Below are 25,434 nucleotides of genomic sequence, written 5' to 3' on the forward strand. Positions count from 1 at the left end.
TAACTGGTATGTATGTCAAAGTGCTTGATTTCTCTGTGAAATGCCATGACTGGTACATATCCCGTTCCTTAGTTATTGTTTTCCAAGATCGATCACTACATACTGTAACGAAACCTGTCCTGGCTAGGTTGTGTTCTAACTGGATTGAAACAGAGTAGCGTGTCCTGTAGCTGCCACCACCTTTGGTTAACCGGGACGGTCCGGATAAATAACCCCAGAAGTAGAATGTTATATAATTATGATAGCTAGGGAACAGAGTGAAGCACCAGGAAACAGCTATAATCAAAAATGAAATCTTTACTTTTAAAAGGAGTATAAAAATGATCTGGGTATACAATTTAGTACAGGCAAAGTGGACAATGGTAGAAAAACAGTTACAGCAACCAACAAAAATGTTTGATCCAATCAGTTCTCATAGAACAAGTCAAATTACTATATATTGCAGTTAGACCTTCAGTTAAATTACCATACAGCAATAAACCAAACTTCAATATAAAACAATCAAATAATACATTTAAAACCAATATGTGCGACTAAAACAAATCAAAACTAAGTGTTGGTACGCAAACCAATATTCAAATCATAAGAGAAAAAACACACAATCAAGAAACAACAACTTCAGTGCAAAACGATCACACCCACATTTCAATTATAACAAACAGGTTAGATTAATTGCTGTATGGATAATTAGCAAGACAGTGGCAACTCAATCACTAGGCACAATGGCTGAGTATCACCTAGCGGAGATTAGCGTTTTTAAGAAGTACCCAGTTTTAGTAGTCAGTTTACAAATACAATACTATCAGTAATTCATAAACTATGCAGTGCAAATCAGCACAAATTAATTTTACGTTTAGAAACCAGGTTATATTATATCAACATTTCATACCCAGCCGGTGTAGATTAGCAGCAATCAATATTACGTTAAAACTAGATTCTATTATATCAGTAATTCATAAACCATTCAATGCGTATTAACAACCAGTTAACATTACGGTTTAAACCCAGGTTATTGTATCAGTAATTATTAAAACTAGTCAGTACATATTAGCAGCAGTACAAGTTGTATTTAAGCAAGCTCAATTATCAGTAGTTCATAGACTATTCCGGGCGTTTTAGCAGTACTTGCGAACCCGGTTATTTGCTTAAGAACAACAATCTATGCACTATGAGGTAGGTGACAGATACGAATGTCCAATAAAAATACAATAAAATAATAAATAAAATACAGAAAGAAAACTTCCCTTCAATGAAGTCCCCCCAGAGTCTCGCACAGCGCACAGTTCGATTCAGTTCGTTTAGTTACATTTCAGTTCGGTTAAGTTCCACAGGCAGCTCCGAACCCCGTCAGCGACCCCTCCTCAGCAGCAACGACAACCAAACAGGAGTCAAAACCCATAAAACAGCTCTCGTATTCCATCCTGTACATTGCTTTTATCCAGTTTGTTTCTAATTATTCAACAAGTATGGTGTCATTGGTCATAATGCTCAGTCCAATTGGGGTTGCCAATGTTTCATTCAATGCGTGACTGAGCTGGCTGGCTCATCACACATAAACAAAGTAAGGAACGGAAGATGATGGTGATGATGATGATGATGATGATAAGAACATAAAAACATAAGAAAATTTACAAATGAGAGGAGGCCATTCAGCCCATGTTGCTCGTTTGGTTGTTAGTAGCTTATTGATCCCGGAATCTCATCAAGCAGCTTCTTGAAGGATCCCAGAGTGTCAGCTTCAACAACATTACTGGGGAGTTGGTTCCAGACCCTCACAATTCTCTGTGTAAAAAAAGTGCCTCCTATTTCCTGTTCTGAATGCCCCTTTATCTAATCTCCTTTTGTGACCCCTGGTCCTTGTTTCTTTTTTCAGGTCAAAAAAGTCCCCTGGGTCGACATTGTCTATACCTTTTAGGATTTTGAATGTTTGAATCAGATCGCCGCGTAGTCTTCTTTGTTCAAGACTGAATAGATTCAATTCTTTTAACCTGTCTGCATACGACATGCCTTCTAAACCTGGGATAATTCTGATTGCTCTTCTTTGCACTCTTTCTAGAGCAGCAATATCCTTTTTATAACAAGGTGACCAGAACTGAACACAATATTCTAGGTGAGGTCTTACTAATGCATTGTAAAGTTTTAACATTACTTCTCTTGATTTAAATTCAACACTTCTCACAATATATCCGAGCGTTTTGTTGACCTTTTTTATAGCTTCCCCACATTGTCTAGATGAAGACATTTCTGAGTCAACATAAACTAGGTCTTTTTCATAGTTCCCTTCTTCAATTTCAGTATCTCCCATATGATATTTATAATGCACATTTTTATTGCCTGCATGCAATACTTTACACTTTTCTCTATTAAATGTCATTTGCCATGTGTCTGCCCAGTTCTGAATGCTGTCTAGGTCATTTTGAATGACCTTTGCTGCTGCAACAGTGTTTGCCACTCCTCCTATTTTTGTGTTGTCTGCAAATTTAACGAGTTTGCTTACTATACCAGAATCTAAATCATTAATGTAGATCAGGAATAGCAGAGGGCCCAATACTGATCCCTGTGGTACACCACTGGTTACCTCGCTCCATTTTGAGTTTTCTCCTCTAATCATACTTTCTGTTTTCTACATGTTAACCACTCCCTAATCCATGTGCATGCATTTCCTTGAATCCCTACTGCGTTCAGTTTGAGAATTAATCTTTTATGCGGGACTTTGTCAAAAGCTTTCTGGAAATCTAAATAAACCATGTCGTATGCTTTGCAATTATCCATTGTCAATGTTGTATCCTCAAAAAAGTCAAGCTGGTTAGTTAGACACAATCTCCCTTTCCTAAAACCATGCTGACTGTCTCCCAGGATATTGTTACCATATAGGTAATTTTCCATTTTGGATCTTATTATAGTTTCCATAAATTTACATATAATAGAAGTCAGGATTATTGGTCTGTAGTTACCTGGTTCGGTTTTGTCTCCCTTTTTGTGAATTGGTATTACGTTTGCAATTTTCCAGTCTGTCGGTACAACCCCTGTGTCAAGAGGCTGTTGCATGATCTAGGTTAGCAGTTTGTAAATAACTTCTTTCATTTCTTTGAGTACTATTGGGAGGATCTCAATTTGTTTATTTTAAGAGCTCCTAGTCCCTTTAACACGTCTGCCTCTGTTATGCTAAAGTTATTTAAATTGGATAATAAAGATAATAAAGAAGAATGACAAATTTTGCCTAAGTTTGACGACTTATATCTTAATATATCTCAATGTGTATAAGAGGTATTTACGTTTTTTTCACATTCGGTCTAAGAAAGCTTAAAACTGTACGTTTAAAGTGGAATCAATATTTTTTCTGGAACAATATGTAAAAGTGCAGTGTGTCCCCACCAGGGATTGAACCTGTGACCCTCTAGTATGTAGTGAAGTGCCCTAACCATTACGCCACTGACATATATTACTAAATGCAAACACTAAGTTATGGCTCACGAGCGTCATGGATATAATAGGTATACTATGTATTTTTTTTTTTTAAATAATATATGGGTAGGTCTCTACAAATATCAATTGCTCTGGATAAAAACATCAACCAAATCAATTAGTGACATTTATTTTCCTGGCTTGCCATTTATTAATTTAAGTAAGTTTAAAAATTAAATACATTTCAACAACTACCCAGAGGCGCAGCGGGTTGGAAGTTCTGTTTCAAAACATAAATAAATAGCTTAGTGTAACTGGTATGGATATCAAAGTGCTTGCGTTCACTGGTTTATTTTGATGTAGACCAACATGTGAAATCGAGTCAGGCCGTTTTCTCAACGTAACCGGATAACTGCTGATTTTAAAACCAAAAGCTGGAGATTTTCAGTCGATATGATGTACGCTTCAAAATTGTAGGCATTCCAACAGCTGACCGGTGGCGCAGCGTGCTAAAGTGTGTCTATATCACCGTAGAAGTCTCTTACTGCAACTTCAAACCCGGCGTTTTTTTTGGTTTTTTTTTCTTCTTGTGAGTAACAACGGAAGATGATGATGATGATGAGAACTAGATGATGAGAACTTAGAACTAGACTTGCGAGCAACTTTACGGCTTCCAAGCAGTTATCGTGAAATTTAAGCGCATTGGATATTATAGATGAAACTTTATCATCACAACTGTAACGTATACCCAAGATTCACGTCAATCAGCCAATGGGTTCATGAGGAGTTGTCGTTTAAGCGTTTTACGTTTAAGCGTTTTACGTAAACATAGCTGCCACACCATGTGACTGATCCATTTTTCCTGAAGTAGAATCAATCGTGGACATGAGCGCACTATGTACAACATTTTTCACAGCTGTGCTATTTACCATTCATGAGAACAAGACTTTTGAATATTGTCCAAACTTTTCATTAAATCCAAGATGGCTGCCACACCATGTGCCCAAAGGCCGCCATATTGACCACGACACAACATCCCATAGTCCTCTACATCCGTGTCAAATTTGTGCGTTTTGGTGCAGCCGATAAGAAGTTATAGGCAGTTTTATAGCCAGTTGCATATGTTGATGATGTCATGCAGCGTGGACGCCATGGTTTTCACAGTAGCAACTTCCCTTGAACGAGCGTAACAGAAGACCATACTGAGATGTTTTATTCCAATTTTTGTTTCAATCGGATAAGCGGTTTCAGAGAAGAAGATGTTTGAATTTTGATGATTTTATATTTTTATGGTAATTTTATGTCATTAATCAATGTGGTTGCCAAACCACAGAACCAATCAGCTTCATATTAACAACAGTTAATCATGGACTAACCCTCAACATGTATAGCAATTTTCAGAACTCTGCAGTAAGCACTTTCTTACATAGACGTTTTAACAAATTCCGCAAAATCCAATATGGCTGCCGAACCATGTGACTTGCGCAAATTTGCTGAATACCCATTCACTTGAATTCTGTATGTAGATACAAGGACGATTTATCTGTAAACACAGCCCTATAAATACAACTTAATATAATTAAAATAAAAGGTAGAACGTAACTGACGTCTGTTATATGTTTACATTCTGCCGAAATTATACTCATGGTAGCTTTAATAAAACGAATTTGTTCATAAGTTTTACAAACTGTATAACTTCTCGAGACTGAATTTTCTCATTGACTTGTCAACACATTGTGGCGGTAGGTTTATACTAGAAATACATACAAAAAAACAAACAGGCATTATTACAGGCAAAAGACGCGGCGTGCTAGTTTTTTAAATAATAAAATAAAAGGTTAAACAAACACTTTGCTCACAGAGCGAAAATGAAATATAAACAAAACAAATCACGAACACAATACACCACAGGTCCTTTAGGTCAGGCTGGGCAGCAGCTTTGACGGTTCCTTTTTAAGTTTTGTTTTTGTTGTCTAAGTTTTATTTCTGCTCTCCACTGTCGCTGTCGTTCCTTCTCTAAACAGCCCAGCACGAACTGGATGCGCTGCAGGTTTTTATACAGGTGACCATTTCCCGATTAGCAACAATTTAAACAATTAACTAACTCAGGATATGGCCACCTTCTGCACAAGGTTTTTAAGTACTGGCAGCGGAATTCATGTGACTTGTAAAGCTCATGTATTATTTATACATGTTATTGGTTCGATTGGTTGTGGTTTAAAAATAATATATATTTTTTGGCTTCTGTTGTTTAGGTGCAGTAGCGTTGAAAAATAAATAAATAAATAGGTTTACAGTACATTCGTGTGTCTGTGTGTGTGTGTGTCTGTGTGTGTGTGTGTGTGCGTCTCTTGTTTTTTTCGAGTTTTTTTTTTTGGCTTCTGTTGTTTAGGTGCACACACACACACACTGACACTCACACACACACACTGACAGTCACACTGACACTCACACACAGACACACACACACACACACAGACACACACAGACACACACACACACACACACACACAAATTATCTGGTCTGTGAGCAGAAAACTAGTTATTTGTTGAAGGCCAACATGGGCAGCAGTGTGGAGTAGTGGTTAGGGCTTTGGACTCTTGACCGGAGAGTTGTGGGTTCAATCCCAGGTGGGGGACACTGCTGCTGTACTAAAATAAATAACAATAATAATAATCGTGTATCTTGTTGCAGTTTCAACACTCGTGGTTTGTCTTTGTTGTGTACAAACCTATCCATATGCAGAAACTGCTCGTTCTGCATCCACAGAATTTGGTGGAATTGACAAAAAACAGCGTGCGATTTTTTCCATGTTTCGGAATCTGATTTCATACCTCAGCCAGAAATCACCAATATTTTCATTTTTCACGGTAGGCAGTCAAATACGTGAAATCGTGAATTTTCCATGGTCTTATACAACGAGACACTAGTGATCCGTCGCTTGCAGCATCTGTGGAGTAGCGGTTAGAGCACTTTGTTCTTGACTGGGTTCAATCACATGTGGGGGACACATTGCTGCTTTTTCTAGATTGGTCCAGTAAAAAACCCGACTGTATAAATGGGTAATTGTATGTCACAATTGTAAGTTGGCCTGGATAAGTGAGTCTGCTAAAATAATAATAATAATTATAATAATAATAATAATAATAATAATAATAATAATAATAATAATAATAATATGCGTGTTTGGTTGGTACTTGGATGGGAGACTGCCTGGCAATACCAGATACTTCAAACTTTTCATTTAAGTTTTACTTGTATTATTAACAAATAGTAGATTAAACAGCAGAAATGAGCTGATTTACTTTTAATTTATTGAAATGCACCGCAAAGGGTATTAATCGCTATTGAAATAATTGCATAAGAGAAGTTATAAATATATTTATTTCACGCCTCCACCCGCTATTTTAATTGCATTTGGATCATTCCAGGCACCACCTGATACGTGAGAGCAACAAACTCGGCAATGCATTGATCAGTAATACCTTTTAAAAACAAAACATCAAAGTCACAGCATGCATTATATTCAGGCCGGGATTTCAATTTGATGAGAATAAGCAGAGTGTGACATTAACAGAAGTGACATTAAATTTGACTGTATTATGGCTACGTCTGTCTTCTTTTCATACATTTACACTGTAAAACATGAGACTGAAGTGGCTTATTCACCAGCTTCTTATTCGCAAGCTTTTAAGTGCATAAATGTATTTGTCTACGTTGAAGAAGTAACCTTGCATTTAAAGGGTTAAGTCACTTTGGGCCGCCGATTTCTCTGCAGGTACCTGAAGAGGGGCAACCCTCCTACAAGCCCCACTTGTATTTATCCCGGCCCAACGTGGTTTACTGGGGCAGAACAGAGGGCAAACATGTCACATATGCCAATTGCACAGCTTCTTCGCTGGTAAAAGCCTTGCATTTAAAGGGTTAAATCACTTTGGGCCGCTGATTTCTCTGCCGGTAACTGAAGAGGAGCAACCTTCCTACAAGCCCCACTTGTATTTAGCCCGGCCCAATGTGGTTTACTGGGGAAGAACAGCAGGTAAATATGCCACATATGCCAATTGCTCAGCTTCTGATTCGTTCTTTATGTATCTGCATTGAATAAGTAGCCTTGCATTTAACGGGTTAAATCACATTGGGCCACTGATTTCTCTGCCGGTACCTGACAAGGGGCAACCCCTCTGCAAGCTACACCTGTATTTAGCCCGGCCCAACGTGGTTTATTGGGGCAGAACAGAGGGCAAACATGCCACATATGCCAATTGCACAGCTTCTTTGCTGGTAAAAGCCTTGCATTTAAAGGGTTAAATCGCTTTGAGCCGCCAATTTCTCTGCCGGTACCTGACATGGGGCAACGCCTCTGCAATCCCCACTTGTATTTAGCCCTGCCCAACGTGATTTACTGGGGAAGAACAGCGGGTAAATATGCCACATATGCCAATCACTCAGCTTCTTATTCGCTTTATGTATCTATGTTGAATAAGTAGCCTTGCATTTAACGGGTTAAATCATGTCGGGTCACTGATTTCTCTGCATGTACCTGGCGAAGGGCACCCCCTCTGTAAGCTACACCTGTATTTAGGCTGGCCCAATGTGGTTTACTGGGGCAGAACAGCAGGCAAACATGCCATATATGCCAATCGCTCAGCTTCCTATTCACTCTTTATGTATCTACGTTGAATAAGTGCAGAAATCGGCGTCACAAAGTGATTGAATCCTTTAAATGCAAAGCTTTTTCCAGCAAAGAAGCTGTGCAATTGGCATATGTGACATGTTTGCCCTCTGTTCTGCCCCAGTAAACCAAGTTGGGCGGGCTAAATACAGATGTAGCTTACAGAGGGGTTTCCCCTTGTCAGGTACCTGCAGAGAAATCAGCGGCCCAACGTGATTTAACCAGTTAAATGCAAGGCTACCTATTCAACATAGATACATAAAGCGAATAAGAAGCTGAGCGATTGGCATATGTAGCATGTTTGCCCACTGTTCTTCCCCAGTAAACCACGTTGGGCTGGGTTAAATACAAGTGGGGCTTGCAGGAGGGTTGCCCCTTGTCAGGTACCTGCAGAGAAATCGGTGGCCCAAAGTGATTTAACCCGTTAAATTCAAGGCTACTTCTTCAACATAGACAAATACTTTTATGCACTTAAGCTGGCAAATAAGAAGCCGGTGAATAAGAAGCCAACTTCAGCCTCGTCTGTAAAACCACAGACGTGTGAAACGTTTGTATGTAAATGGAATGTGTGTTTTGTAAATAAAGTGCTCTATTCCTAAACAGCAGTGTTTATACCTCATTATACCTGGACTCTTGACCGGAGGGTTGTGGGTTCAATCCCGGGTGAGGGACACTGCTGTTGTACCCTTGAGCAAGGTATTTTACCTAGATTCAGTATAAACAACTGGATAAATTGTTAATTGTATGTAAACATAATGTTATATGATTGTGACAATTGTAAGTTGCCCTGGATAAGGGTGTCTGCTAAAAAATAAATAATAATAATTTAAATGCAATCTGCTGAACTATTTGCATTTGACTTGGTACTTGTATATTCTGAAATACAAGAATTTGCATTTGAATTTCAAATCATGGAAAAGTTTCAAAAATATTTCAATTTTAAAGACTTTTCAATAGTAATGCTCATAATAAAGTAGAGAGACTTTTCAGTATTGCTGGTAAAGTTGATCAACCTGAAAGATGCAAACTAAAGTAAAAATAATAACTGTGCAATACACACATATATAAATATATACATATATCTCATCATTTGATGTCAGTCTTTCACAAACCTGGTCCTGCGGGCCCACTGTGTTTGCTGTTTGTGTTCCAACTGAGTTCTGAATTATTAAATTGATCCCCCAATTGAACTAACAATTAGTGACTTAATGCAATGTTAGAAATAACTTGAAATAACTATTTTGGCTGCTTTCACAAACCCTGATCAGCACCAATCTTGGACTACCTTACCTGAGTTAACATTAGGTAGTCCTAGATTAATGTTAATTGAGGACTGTGTAGCCAGCCATTTCTACAAATAATTCAAGTGGTATGATTAGACATTTTATTCATTCAATTGAGGGTTCAATTTGTAATTTAAAGCTCAGTTGGAACACAAATCAGCAAACACTGGGTCCTCAGGATCAAGATTGGGAAACATTGTTTTATGTAACTTGCTTCCTATATTGGTACATACCTGTTAATTATTATGAACTACGTGATTACTGTGTTTATGTTGTTATTATATAAACTGCTTTCCTTGTATGTCACCTTGGATAAAGGCCTCTGCCAAATTCATGGTAATAAATTAACCTTTGTTGTATGTGAAAGTATTTGAAGTCCATTTAGCATTTGTCACATATTTGCATTTAGTTTGGTAGTAAATATATCACATTTGCATTTGTATTAAGCAAATTCACAAGAACATTGACATTACCACTGGTCTCATCAATTTCCTACTATCTGGAAAACACAAGTATGTTCAAAACCATAACCATTACATTTAACAATGGAGTCACCCATACCTTTCAACATTTATGCTCAAAGTTTGAAATCATGGATAGAGTCTACATTGTTCGAGAGCAGTTCCCAGTCATTGGTGCTCATGCAATCACCATTCACAAATGTCGGGTTGACTCTAAAAACAGTTAGGATGGATCGTAGTAACTCCACTTTCCACAGTTACTTCCTTAAGCGGTATCCACCTTATCAACTTTGACCCCACCAGCATCTATGGATGTCAAACTGCAGTTGAACAGTACCATCGGCTCAGAGGGATTTATTGTCCCAAGTTGAAAAGCTTGAAGGAGACTAACACGCACAAGGGACACAAGGTAAAAGATCATGCGCATTTCATTCACCGAGCCATCATTAATGTTCAGGAACAGCAAAAACCTCCTCTAAGAGAACATTGCATTTACACATCCATTCACAGGCTTGAGCAACCCCAATTTCACGTCATGCTATGCAAATGAAACATTGCAGTGCCTTCTTCACTTGCAACCTCTGAAGGATTCATTAAAACACAGTCAACAAGAGGCTATCAGGAGCTTTGTTCACAAATAGGATCACTTGCCATCCACTGCGTCTCTAACTACTGTGGATATTTGTCACTTCTTAGGAGAACCTTTCAATAGAGGTGAGCAGCAACATGTTGCAGTTTCTCACCAAATTGTCTGAAATTTGTCCTGAAGTATCTTGCATGGTTTCAGTCACAATAAGTCATGACATTCTGTGTACTACATGTAACTACTTCTCATCAAACCGAGAGGTGTTGCATATTTATCCTCTACATGTACCTGCTGGTACAGATTCCATGTGTTTGGAAGAACTCATTTTAGAAATGACAAATGGGCAATGATTCCTGGTAGCAAATGTAGGCAATGCAAAATTTCTCCAGTCATAAAACGTGAACTTATTCAATCAGCAGGGAGACTGATTGCAGTCCAACTTATGCTTTGGGAAACCAAACCAGACGGGACCATTACAAAGTGACGCAATGCTAAGTTTACTGCTGTGCAGAAGAGCACAATTACTGTGGACAACAGGAATTACCAATTAGATTCCATTATCATACACCAAGGACAGGATGTTACTTCAGAACACTGTGTCTGTTCTTGCTGTGGGTGCTACTGGAAAATGGTGCATGCAAATGATGCACTTATTGAAGTCAAACCATGGTCAAGAAATGCAAACGAAGTGTATATGGCCTTTTATGAAGAGATCTAATACTTTACAAATGCCTTAGCTTAAGTTCATAACACCACTATATCAAGGAGAATAATGTTTTTTTTTTCCATTAAAATGTGTTAGTATACTACCCTTTAGCACGGACATGCATATGTACCTTTTGAACCATTGATAACATTGTAGTTTTGTACCTACGTAAATATCAATATATAAATACCTACCAAAATAGACATATTGTTTTCACCTCACATGCAACTATAAGAATACAATGTTTACACTTTCAATACTGTCCAAAAGTGCCTTCTACCATTATTTTACTTTCAAATCTTTTCTCATTTCTCTTATATTACTCTACTTATTACTCTCTTGTAATGTCTGTCTGTCTATTTACCATACACATTCTCGAATATCTTTCCCTCGCTTTATTCATTATTTGATGAAGTAAAAAAAGAAGTGATATCTATAACAAAAACATTGTCAATGTAAAAAAACAAGATAGAAAAACGCAACAGCCGTTTAAAGGGGTGATATCAAACACAAAAGCCCAAGTTAGGAGAAGCAATTAGGCCAGTCTTGTCAAGCATCAAGCAAATAGGCACAATTGGAAAGGTGCTGGGGCCCAAGATTCACACAATTCTTGCTTCTAACTTGGCGCCTTTTTTTGATCGCTTCGCTCCACTTTATTGCTCCACTTGAAATGCGCAGTGGCGCAGCGGGCTAAGGTTGTGTGCTTTTCAAGAACGTCATGTTGCAAGTTCAAACCACTTGAAATGCTCTTTGTATGGCTTGAAGTGACTGAGACACACACTCACACACTGAGACTGTGTGTTTTGTAATGTGTGTGTTTCTCAGTGTATGTGTGTCTCGGTGTGTGTGTGTGTCTCAGTGTGTGTGTTTCTCAGTGTGTGTATGTGTCATTGTGTGTGCGTCTCAGTGTATGTGTATCAGTGTGTGTGTATGTCAGTTTATGTGTGTGTGCCTCAGTGTGTGTGTCTCAGTGTGTGTGTATGCCTCAGTGTGTGTCTCAGTGCGTGTGTGTGTGTGTCTCAGTCACTTCAAGTCAGACAAAGAGCATTTCAAGTGGAGCGATAAAGTGGAGCGAAGCGATCAAAAAAAGGCGCCAAGTTAGAAGCAAGAATTGTGTGAATCTTGGGCCCCAGCACCTTTCCAATTGTGCCTATTTGCTTGATGCTTGACAAGATTGGCCTAATTGCTTCTCCTAACTTGGACTTTTGTGTTTGATATCACCCCTTTAAACGGCTGTTGCGTTTCTCTAACTTGTTTTTTTTACATTGACAATGTTTTTGTTTTATATATATATATATATATATATATATATATATATATATATATATATATATATATATATATATATATATATATATTTATATATGTATATATATATGAATTAAAATAATGAACATGTATCTTTAATCATTTGTAGCCTACCTTATATGTTTAAACATAGATAATTACATTATTTGTTTATGCATGTGTGCATGCTTGTATTTTTTGTATGTAGGATGCATGTGTTTTGCACCTATTATTTAGTTATGCTTAGCTACCTAAACATTCTTCTGCTGATTCTACTTCTGATCCGAGTACGGGCTTTTCCTCCATTTTCTACTGTCCAGTGAAGTCTCGCAGATGTTGACTGCTATTGGTCGAGAGCACACGCGTCAGTGAAGCGGTGCTTCAAAAATTGCTCTTGGGGAAATTTGGACACGCCGCTCCTGGATGCGAAGCGCGTGTCCGATCTCATGTGAATGCGCTGGGGCGAACAGGCAACTGTGAAAAGCCCTCTTTATGAAAAGTAATCCACGGCTGGGAGGTTACTAGACGCACTATGCTTTCGACCAACTATGAGGATACCTGATTTTTAGTCCCATGCAAATCACGCTTTTAATTCAGTTTCTGCTTCTTGATGCATTCAAGTTGTAATGAGCGTTTAGGACAGGCCAAGGTTAGTAAAAAGGATAGGACAATGATGTCATAGGTGGGCAGAGCTAAGACAGGGGCGAGTGCCTGGAGCCCAGAAAGGAGATTGCATATGGCAATAGAGTGGCATGGATTATATTTTGCAGGTATTTTGCAATTACTACTAGAGTCCAGCCAAGTTTGAAGGCAGGAGTAACACTGCTGTGACTCGATAGTCAATGCAAAATTAATTCATATACGTGCTTCAATAATCGTTACAAAAAGAGGTATCAAAAATGAGTTATATGCAAAATCATTCTATCGCATATTCGTTATAACGGGATGAGTGTGTGTGTGTTTTATATATATATATATATATATATATATATATATATATATATATATATATATATATATATATATATATATATAATTTTGTTTGTGGTAATTTTGTAATGAATACAACTGCTGGTTAATACTGTATATAGGTTAAACGTTCGTGTGACGTTCAAGTCTTGTTTTAATTATATTTTCAAAAATATAATTGTAAGTGAATTAGTGAAATATGCAGGCAAAATGTGATTAAAACAAAAAAAAATCTGTATTTTTATTAGTTTATTGCTCCCCGTAGCCATTATGCACATCAATTAAATCAGAATTGAAATATTGAATATGGGGGTGCATGAACAAACACTTTTTTTTTTGGTAAAGCTTTTTCAAGTAAAATGTATGTACCACAGCAAAATATTTTAGACGTACAGGAACACCAGAAACATCGGCAATTCCATGGATGAAATTTAAGTTGTTATAATTTTATTATACATAAAAAGAAACTAAAAAAAAGAAACAAAAAAAAAAACACAGACCTCTCGGTGCATTCACACCATCATCCCATCAGGGCATCAAAGTATAATAAACAAGAATCACACAAATATATACAATTACAGATCGTAAAAGTTAAAAAAAAAAACGCATTGCATAAAAATTAAGTTATAATTATTCATAGCTACTTAATCATAAAGTGCATAAATAATCTGTCTATGAATCAGACAACTGTGATTATTAGTACGTTCAAACAGAACTTTGAGGTCTATTAGCTATAGTATTTATTTTGTATTACATTTATATATAACTGTATACAAAATTAACGCAAAGCACTGTACAGATATTAGCAGAAAAAAAGAACAAACTACAATACATTTGTATAGCATGTCACACATACGACTCACACTCAGCCCGTTTAAGTACAGATTTAAACATTATACACAATACAAAAGCAGCAATTTTACATTAAAACCCAGTAAGATAAGAAAGCCATTTTATAAAAAGTGCGTTTTAGTCTTGACTTGAAAACTAACGGTCCCAAAAGCGTCCACACTTCTGACAACGTATATTTGTTTTCAAGAAATACGTAACATGACAGAATTACAAAATCAGTTTCAACTGTCACATAATCATAGATTGGTTCCTAAACTGTCTTACAAAATTAGAATTTTACAAAAATCCGTTTCTTCCGCTGTCTGTCCAATGCTTTTCTGTTACCCTCCACCTCTTGAGCGGGCTCCGATAATGGCGCCTGTAACGATTACACGCATTGGAACATGGGATAGCACGATTGAACCATGGGATTGATTGTCCTATCCTTTTTAGTATCCGCTTAGGACAGGCAGAGGCAGGGCTGCTGTTGTGAGTGACAATTTCTCATAACCGAGAAAGGAAGAGAATTTTTAGGACCGCAAATTGAGGGTGTGGACCTGGGGAGACGTAGTTAAGATCAACTCAGATCGCGAAGAAAACACGATTAACAAAAAGCTTATCGGTAACTGAAGGTAATATTTGCATTGATTTCTTATTGTTGTTTTGAATTGGGAGTCTGTCTTATGTTTTAAAATTTGATTGAGAAGTTATTACCGCTGTTTGTGTCTGGTTCAGAGGGGCCAGACTGTGGAGGTGGGATGAAAACTTTATAAACTTCTCCTGGAAAGTTGATTGGTTGGGTTAGCGATTATACATAAAGCAGTAATGTCGTTTTTTTTTTTTAAACGGCTCGGGACAAATGGTAAATTCCAATTTTATAAACTGCACAATCTGCTCAAAACCACAGCCTGCCATTTCACATTAAATGGGACAAAAGGTAGTGCCTCCTTATTTGAAAACATCCACAAATATGAATTACAAGCTGATAGAGACAGTATTATTGATATGATCTCTTGTGTCTCCTGTCATCATCAGACACACATGCTGGCGGAGGAAATAATTATAACATACATTTTGTATTGTTGTCAGCAGTAGGGTTAATCATATGAACGATCATGATTATTTTGCAAAATAACAGTATTAAATATGAATTTATAACGGAACCAAATCAGAATTCTTAAACGAGTAGGCTAGTTTATTCTGCACAATTAAGTTTTTCCCATGTCATTTATATAAGTAATGCATTTAAAACATGTTTATGTTTTACCGTGTACAGTATGTGTACTTCAGTTCAATACATTTGTAGAGGGCACCAAGGCCACCGAACTTAATCCCAAGGTGTAGGATGTTGTGTAATTTTCCTTAGGATTCATATATAAAGCTAATTATTGGCCACAGAAAGAAAAAAAATAATAACATAATTGTCAACCAGCAGCCTAGACAGGGCTCCAGGCTAACTTGTTTACCTTCGGAGCAACCCAGCTAACAATTTAACATTGTCACAACATTCTTTTTATGTTTTGGCAACGTTGTCAAATTACGTTGTGACAACGTAAATTTGTGGAGTCCCAGATATGTCGCTGCAACGCTGTACCAGACGTTGTGACACGTGGATAGAATGTTCTGACAACATAACTACAACTTCGTATTTACAACGTTATAAAATTACGATTTGCCTCTTAAATGAAATAAATTGACATTAAATTAACTAGGACACCTTTAATGAATTAATGTGGGCAGTGAAGTATTATTGTTGTTGTTACTATACAGTTATTTGTGTACATAGTAAGCACCAATATTAATTTTAGCAATGGATAGTTAATTTATGCATTGATTCCTTTCAGTTTATAGGTATTTAAATCATGGCCTGTCTCTGTGTCCAGAGAATTATGGGGCCTAATACAATCTCATTCACAACATGCATCCATCCATCCATTATCCATCCGCTTCTCCTGGTGAGGGTCGCGGCTCATTCACGACATATAAACCTTAATAAAATAATGTGACATCATGACCACAACACTTCTATCATATATTGCTATAATATCTCTAGCACCTGTCCAGTTATATACACACAATGAGACATTGCCACATTTTAGTTCATTTTAAATGAAAACATTTATTTGCAGTAAATCAAAACAATCTTCAAAATTAAATTCAAAAGTCATCTTCCATGTTCTCCTCGTCCCGGTTAGGTTTCTCTGTAGTGTTACGTCTCTGGGAAAACAGAATAAAAGATACCAACTTTTAAGATACCAACCAAAAGATATCATAATTACAGCTGTTTATATATATATATACAGTATTATAAAATGCAATTATGACCTTCTCCCACACAATCAGTCGCATGTAGCCATACACATATTTTGTCGAGTGCTTTTTGTGTGAGAACTTGTTTAATTATACCTGTTTTAAAAGCCGCATACTTCAGTTCAAACTACAGAATGGTGGCCAACATTTTTGGGCGTTAACACCTCAGATGCAGGTGAGGGGTAGGGTCCCATTAAAAAAATAAAAAAATAAAAAATAATACTTTGTAAAAAAAATACAAAGTAGCAACTACAGCAACTGAATTCCTATTGATGTTATTGTAGAAATGTGGGATGTTTACAGCCTATCCGTAGTGTGTATACAGTACAGTATTTTTTACCTCTTAAATATACTGTAGAGTTCTGCTTAGATATCTCATATGGGTCTGATAGGGAAGAGATTTTGTTTCAAAATATACCCAGATATTTAATATAGCTGTATCACACATGCACCAACACGGATACCACAGAATCCAATAGAAATGATCTAATTTTTGATAGGTACCTACTGTAGTTTTGCGAGGTAATAAAATAAAATGTGTATCACTCAAAATTAACTGGGTATAAGACTAGACCAATCTTTTAAAGCCTGCAAATTTGAAGTGGGTGGCAGTGTGGAGTAGTGGTTAGGTTTTGGAATTGTAACCATAAGGTTGTGGGTTTGACTCCCATTGGGGGAACTGCCGTTATGCCCATATGTAAGTCGCTTTGGATAAAAGTGTCTGCTAAATGACTTAATTATATAAACCTGAATGTGTTGCCAAGAACATAGCTTAATCTTTTCATAAAATAATGGGTGTTTTTTGTAAAACATGAATTCTGTTAACTGTTAAATGCAGCAAATGCAATCAATTAGACATTTTTAATTTAATTTAGCTACTTTTGTGAATATTTACCTGATCTTTGTAGCGGGAACCTCCTGGTTTGTTGGGTGTGTGCTTTAGGAATTCTCCGATCCCCACTTCTACGTCAGCTTCCTTTGTATTTTTTTATGGTCATTGTACATGACCCTGTGAGACAAAACAGTATAATCAGAATCTGCTGTGAGATATCATAATTTTAGTCTGTGATAATGGTGATACCGCCTATAAAAAAATAAGTACACAGAAAATAAAATATACTTGGGGTCAAAATAATGGTTTAGTATATTGACAGTATACTAACAGTATACTAAATCATACTATTTTGACCCCAAGTATACTTTCAGTACACCTTTTTTTATAATGGACAATAAATTAATCAAAATAAAACAGGTCATTATAGCACAAACCCATGTCCAGCTTCATTCATGCCACACCTTTGTTCTGCACTCTCCATGGGTTTCCTGCCCCAGCGATTTAATTCCTTGTTCTTGCCCACTACTGTTTTCACCACATTTCCCCCTCCTTACAGTCCTCTTTACCCTATCTGCCCTTTTACCCTCTCTGCTCTTCTTCTACCGCCTGACTGCTGGTCATGCCTTCTCATTACTCTCCATTCACTCAAGCTCTTTTCTTCTTTTCACCTCTGGTGGAACCAACTGCCAGAGCATCTCAGGACTATTCCATCTTATACTACCTTCTACCATTTCTTCAAAACTCACCTGTTTATACTGCACCTATATAACTCTTGATCTATTCCTAATGCTATACACCTTATTCATGCCAGACGCAAAACGAGGCTTGGAGTGCAGCTGCTAGCTTCCGGTCGCTGATGTCTCCAACTGCAGTGGAGAGAAGTTATGGCGTTGCACTGTTGTGTTCTGTTTTGTGGTTCTGATTTAAGAAATAACCCAGTGCACATTGCCCTTTTTAGATGTTAAAACTCAAAAATCTATACATGAATGCTATATATATCTATCTATCTATCTATCTATCTATCTATCTATCTATCTATCTATCTATCTATCTATCTATCTATATATATATATATATATATATCTCAGTGTCAGTAATAGTTACATCAGGATATAATTAAATACAAAATACTACAGATTAAATATTTTATTTATTTTTTTTAAATGTTTTTTTTTTTTTTAATTGTCGTTGCCAATTAGTTTTTATTATTTTCTCCCCAATTTGAAATGCCCAATTATTTTTAGGCTCAGCTCACCGCTACCACCCCTGCGCTGACTCGGGAGGGGCGAAGATGAACACACGCTGTCCTCCGAAGCGTGTGCCGTCAGCCGCCCGCTTCTTTACACTCTGCAGACTCACCGTGCAGCCGCCTCAGCGCTACAGCGTCGGAGGACAACGCTGCTGTGGGCAGCTTACAGGCAAGCCCGCAGGCGCCCGGCCAGACTACAGGGGTCACTGGTGCGCGGTGAGCCGAGGACACCCTGGCCGACCTAACCCTCCCTCCCCCGGACGACGCTCGGCCAATTGAGTGCTGCTCCCTGGGAGCTCCCGTCCACGGTCGGCTGTGGAATAGCCTGGACTCGAACCGGCGACGTCCAGGCTATAGAGCGCATCCTGCACCCTAGCGAGTGCTTTTACTGGATGCGCCACTCGGGAGCCCTATAGTAGTACTCTAAAGTACAGGATTAAATGCAGTAAAATAGGGAGCAGATAAGAGCAAGTAAAGCGTATTTTAGGAAGAGTGATAAAGTGTCCAGAGGGAAAAGAGGAGTTCTACAGGTGCTGTCTGAAGATTAATAACGAACAGATGTCTGAAGATTAATAACTGAACAGAACTAAGCTTGGAGAAACAAACCAAGCCTAGGTTTTTGGATATGGTGTTACCTGAACCCTGTAAGGTGACTCATTCTTTTTCATTGACCGGAACGCCTTAGCCCTAATGCTGCATCCATTCTCCTGCCTCTTAACTGTATTTAGAAAATAATTAACACATGCTTATACCAAACCAATAAACGTGAAACAATACAGAGGCTTAAAATCAACATCGATATTAATTAAAGTAAACGTTCTCTAACTATACTACTCTAGTAAAGGCTACTAGCTTATTCACTTTCCCATGAAGGCAATATCCTAAATTACAGGCCAGGCAATCATTCATATAGGGACAAAAATACTGGCACTATTAGCATAAGTGAGGATGAAATAATCACTGACCAGCTTTCTTTTGTAGTTTTTGTCCTGTAGCTTGTGACCAAGACTGTCCAATTCTGCTACACTTGTCAGAGGATCTGGCAGAACTTCCTCAACATTGGTGGAAGCACCAAGCCCTGCAGAGATCTGTTGCATTAATGCCCGTAGCTCTCTCTGTTCTTTTTGTATCATGTCCAGCTTAACCAAAACTTGCATTTGGAAATCTGAGAAAAATATGTTACAATTTAAGTGAGTTAACATCCTAAAACAGAAAAAAAGTAAATCCATAAATACATCAGCATTAGTAGATTGACTATGAATCATGTACACATTGTTTTTTGATGCACAGTGTAGTACACTTCTAACCAGGAGTTTTTGCTGGGTTCTGCCTTTGACCTGGTAGGTTAGCTGGAGGAGATGTTCCCTGGAAAGATGGTGGCATAGGCAAGACAGCAGATGGCTCACATACCCTCTTCAGTCATTTTTGGACTGGAGGTTCCTCTTCATCTGTCAAATATAAATCAGTCACAAAGTAATAACTGTTATTATAAAGTTGTTTAAAAAACGTACATATTTATTTCAAGATGAAAACCTGACTGTACTCTACCTGGAATCAGTGCAGCATATGAACTTACCATCAGTCCCTTCATTGCCGATACCTCATGGGCTAACCTGCCTCCGCCCTCAATCATTCTCGGTATCCATCTCAACATTTGATGTCTCCCTTGCCCGATCAGCATATTTCACAGCCTTGCCATAGGTTTCTACGAAAAAATTAATTGAGCAAAAATATTAAAAAAAAAAAAAAAAAAAAAAAATGTTAGTCATGTTCCAAATTACCAAATTCAACACAGTTGGGGACATAACACAGGGCATGCATTTTGTACTTGTTAATCCATAATGTCAATGTTTTAGTTTCTGAGACCAAAGCGTTTTAGTTTATTGCTCATTTCATTAATATCTAAACATTTATTTTCAAAATCATAATTAAAAGGAGTGGGTGACACTTAAGTCTTGAGGCCAAGTATATTAAATGACTATATGCAAACTAAGACACACACTAGGGCCTAAAACTAATGTGGTTTACCTGAGTACACAAATCCCCTGAGAGGGTATTTCAACCACTTCTCTTTGTCAGGGAGCTCCTTCCTCTTTGCTCTTTTTGTTGGATTGCTTCTTGACCAATAACTGTAAAGCATCTGAAAATAAACAAAGAAAATAAAAATAAAACCTGTTCTTGTTCCTACTTGCTGGCATTATATAGATCATCATAAAAACCTGAGCAGAATTGCCCTTCCTGTTCATGGGCAAAAACAACAAATACTTTTTACTGATTGCATTGATTTCTAAGTTTTTCTAACTGCAATTTGCTATTTTTAAAAGAGGGAAAAAATGTGAATTAACATACCTCATCCTCACTTGAAATCCAGTTTCTTGGCACCACTTCCACTGTATTCTCATTTGTGAATTCCACTGTTGCATACATTTTCAAATGGTGTGAAAACACAGATGATCAAATAAATCTATGGATATTGCACAATGCAGTTTGTTAATGCAAACACAGCATTATTATGTATTACATCTCTTAATATTTTAACAGTAGTTACAGCACAAAAGACAAAGAAAAAATATGCCCGCTTATAAAAAATATATATATATGTACATACACCCCAGCAAAGGAAGAGATCACCCAAGCTATCAAATCCTTAAAAAAGAGGAAACTTAGCACAGTAACAATTTAAGTAACAAATTAGCAACTTACTCAACAGGGGAGGTCAAGTTGTTTCTGGGATTTTTGCTGCTCATGTTTCTGCTCAGCCTCAGTGATTCTCTTCAGCTCACAGTGTGAAGCACCAGTATGGATCAGACTGTGCCAGTCCATTCACACTGGGTAATGCAGTAATGCCATGAAGACAACAATTCCATCCTTATTTTCAGTCTTCATGACTTTCCTTTCCAGGTCTCTTGCTGAAAGTACACGCATGTGTGTGTTTCTCTGCTGTGCTTTGAACTCTCTAGTGATGCGAGAGTCACATGGTTGCATAAACAATGCATCGGCTCCTTGGTACACTCTGCAGTACAGCATTTTTTCTCCATTCTCTCCTTGTTGGTCCAGTCCTGCCACTACTTCACAGCACAAATTGTTCAAATGGGTCAGTATATAGGCATTGTTTGGCTTCCTGGTGCATACCACGTTCGAATTTTGCTGTTGGGATTTTTCCTGTGAAATGTTTTCTGTCTCACTTAAGTGCTTCACTATCTGAGCAATGGGGCTCTTGCCAGAACTAACCATTTTCTTTAGCTGTTGCATGTCATTTTCAAAAGGAAATGCTGCAAATGCGTCTAGACATCCATATGTTTCAGTATCCTCAGACAAGTGCACAAGGGAATGTATATTATACACAAGAAATTCTCTTCCATATAGGTGACGACCCTGGCTAACAAAGTACACTAGCAGCTCATGAGCATATTCCCTGTGAGTTTGAGCTAGAATAGGGCAGACAAGAATAGAGATGGCCACACTTAGACATGAAATGTTTGTACAAATCCTGGTTCAGTATACCTTTCAAAACCACTTTAACTATGTAAAGCAAAAATGGTCTGTATTGTGTTGCTTTCCACCTGTCTACTTCAAACAGACTCTGGTTTGCATGCAAAGTCATGTGGAGCACAGCTTTTCAGATCTGATAGTCTAGTGCTTTATTTCTTCAACCTGACACGCTGAAAGCTTTACATTCCTATTCCCTCTCATCCATGTCAAGATTAGCCTTTTCATATTTCCTAGACAACCTGGTGCATGTAGTCAATTGGAAACTGTTTAACCATATCAATTGGCAAATCACAAAATGGAGAAGTGGCATGGTGATGTTACTCATTTGACTGATTCCGGAAGTTTTCATCTGTACGTAACTCCAAGTTGGTCACATCCTGGTATGTCATAATAACTGCCCTTACTGCCACTATACAAAAGTTCATATAGTGGCAAGCCATCTATATTTAATGAGATTTCTACTTTGTGAACATTCTCTTGTTTCTCAGCAGGATATTTATTGAAATTCCTCTTCAAACCATCACTTAGGCCCAAATATATATATATATATTCCATTCCTGATTTTGTAACTGTTTGCACTTCTCTAGTTGTTTTTAATAATGTGCGTGCAGTACTCGGCAGATCAGTGTGTCCAGACTTTAAGAATGTCAAGGAGATTGTCAACAGCATTATGCTTTATTTGGTAGGTGGCCACCCATCTTGTGAAGTCATCAGCTAGGGAATCTTCCTCAGGTTCAGAATCAGATGACAATGTGGAATGTTGGTCAATTGTGTTCCAACATTCATCACTGTCTAGGTCTTGTTGATCAAGGGGATTGGCAGCTGGGGCTTCAATAGTGATGATATGTCCCTCTAACTCAGAAGTGGTTGGTCATGGAGTCGTGGAGATCAAGGTTGACACAATATCGTTATCATCAATATAATCATCATTTACCGTTTAAGTAAATTAATAAATCATGGTTCAATGTCAATAAATTCCGGTCGGGTCATTATTTTTCTTTCGACAGCACCAACAGTATTTGATTTGGTAATATGCAGGATAGCATGAGTGTACGAAGTAAATGTCACAGAATAGCATTATGACTTGTAGTGTTCCGCATTTTCGTTTTTTTTATTACTGCAGTAGTAAAATTATGTGAATTTTCCGGAGCTTATTTTTCAAACATTAACCCGTATGAAATTGGGGGAAAAGAAAAATAAGAAAAAATCAAAAAGAAAAAATATTACAAGAAGTGCATGCTGTCATAATACCCAACCATGTTTCTTTTTAATTGTTAACTAACCAATTAAATTTGTACTCCAACTCAAATTAAATGGATATGTACATAATGCTGTATGTGAAAAGACACAATTTATACAGAGACTCTGTTGTCATTTGTTTAAAAACAGCTGCCCTGTGTAATGGGAATTAGGGCGTGAAAGTGGTACCTCATTTCAGCATATTGTAGCGGCGGGGCATGTGGTTCCTCATCGGCGGTAAGGGAGACAGGAAAGGATTTCAGGTTTAATGGCAGTTAGAACTACTGTTTATTGTTTATTGTTTTGCTCTTTTAGAAAACTGACTTTTACACGCCCTCTCTGTCGATTTTCTCTCTTGCAATTCCGAACGGCGACAGTACGCGATTTGCATACTCAATCCTCCAATCATACCGCGCAGCAGCCGCACGTCACAGTCAGAAATTTGTTTAAAATATATATGTATAAAAATTAGAACATCCATGATATTAATATAAATTCGTTAATATTAACATTTCACAAAATAGTAAGTTTTACTTTTATGTACATTTATCAAAAAAATGTGTCCTTACCTTAAAATGTGACGGTGATGTCTTCTGTCCTAATTTATCTAAAATCTAACCCTAATCTAACACTTATCTAAAAAATAACACTTATAATAACAACACTTATCTAACATAACACTTATCTAATAACAACTAACACGTAACAGTTAACTGCTTAAACATTATGATAAAATGTACCTTGTGTTTATAAGAAACCAAAAAATAACGTTCATGCTAAGAAGCGCTGTGTCTTCCGTGGGCATGGGCTCCATATTTGCAAGGTTGTAAACAGACAGTGCATGGTGGGATAATGTCATATGAAGTCCCACAGTCCATTGGGCTGTAGTGTTTGTACGCATTAAGCCCAATTAAACATGAAACGGTACTTTGTGTGGACGCTTTGAGCTGGATTAATTAAAACGTTTTTGAGTATGGTTCTCGAGATTGATTATGTAGACAAGGCCTTAGTTACAGTAGTGGAGTCCTCATCTGACAGCATGTAACACTGCCAGCTCTTAAGTTTACTGTACATTTATTGTTTCAGTAAAAAATAAGTTTCAGTGAGTTATTTCTGTTATTTGCGATCTCAAATACACCACAGTAAACACAACAATAAAAATCAGTATTAGCAAGCACAGATATCAGTCAGTAGGGATTTAACCTTGTGGCTAAAGGCATCCACAGTAAGAAAACTATTTAACTTTAGTCTTAAGTTGTAACACATTCCAATCATTAGCTGCAGCAAACTGAAGTGAGCTACGACCAGAGACTGTAGAAACCTGAGGTAGGACTAGTTTAATAAATTCATCTGATCTTAAATTATAAGATGACAATGACAAATTATGCAAATAAATAGGCGTTATACCAAGCAAAGATCTGTAAATGAATAAATCCCAATGGGTCAGGCGCCTCGTATGTAAAGAGGGCCATTTGATCAAAGAATATAGCAGTGGTGAGTGTGATAAGGAGCACCAGTCACAAATCTTATCACTGAACAGTGCAAGACATCAAGCCTCCTAAGAGTGATTCTGGAGGCCATTTTATAAATGACATCACCATAATCAAGAACGGGGAGACCGACATCTGAACTAGAATGTACTTCGTAGAATGAGTAAGTCTAGGCTTAACTTTAACTTGTAGATTGTCAATATGTGTGTTAACAGTTCATGCACTATCCAGCCGTATACCAAGATATTTATAAGTTGTGACTTGCTCCAGTTCAATCTTGTTAGAATTTTATAGTCACCATTACAAACACCACTGCAATTTTTATTTTTATTAATAACCTCATAAATGTTGTTTTGCTAGTGTTCACAAAAGACATAAATCAGAAAGAGCCTGTTGGAAACTACGCTGCAGATCAGCCACTACTGAGGACATGAAGAGCCTACTGAATATAAAATGGTGTCATCTGCATAAAGATGGATAAAAGAACGCCTATGAATTGAGCCACATTATTTATATAAATGGAAAAAAGAGGAGGACCTGAAATAGAGGCCTGTGGGACTCCCTTTGTAACTGTAAGAGATTGAGAGACAAATCTGTCCGATTTTACACACTGAACCC

The 25,434-nt window shown here is 37.4% G+C and overlaps 1 protein-coding gene across 1 annotated transcript in view; it reads left to right on the top strand.

The window, feature by feature from the left end:
- Nucleotides 1–14,649: 14,649 nt before the first annotated feature.
- ilk (integrin-linked kinase) overlaps nucleotides 14,650–25,434 on the top strand; it is a 108,392-nt gene continuing 97,607 nt past the window's right edge. Inside the window, exon 1 of the mRNA XM_034009430.3 lies at nucleotides 14,650–14,833. The gene's annotated coding sequence lies outside the window, so the exon portion shown is untranslated. The remainder of the gene's footprint in view (nucleotides 14,834–25,434) is intronic.

The sequence above is a fragment of the Acipenser ruthenus genome, chromosome 9 (assembly GCF_902713425.1).
Source record: "Acipenser ruthenus chromosome 9, fAciRut3.2 maternal haplotype, whole genome shotgun sequence".
Classification (NCBI taxonomy): domain Eukaryota; kingdom Metazoa; phylum Chordata; class Actinopteri; order Acipenseriformes; family Acipenseridae; genus Acipenser; species Acipenser ruthenus.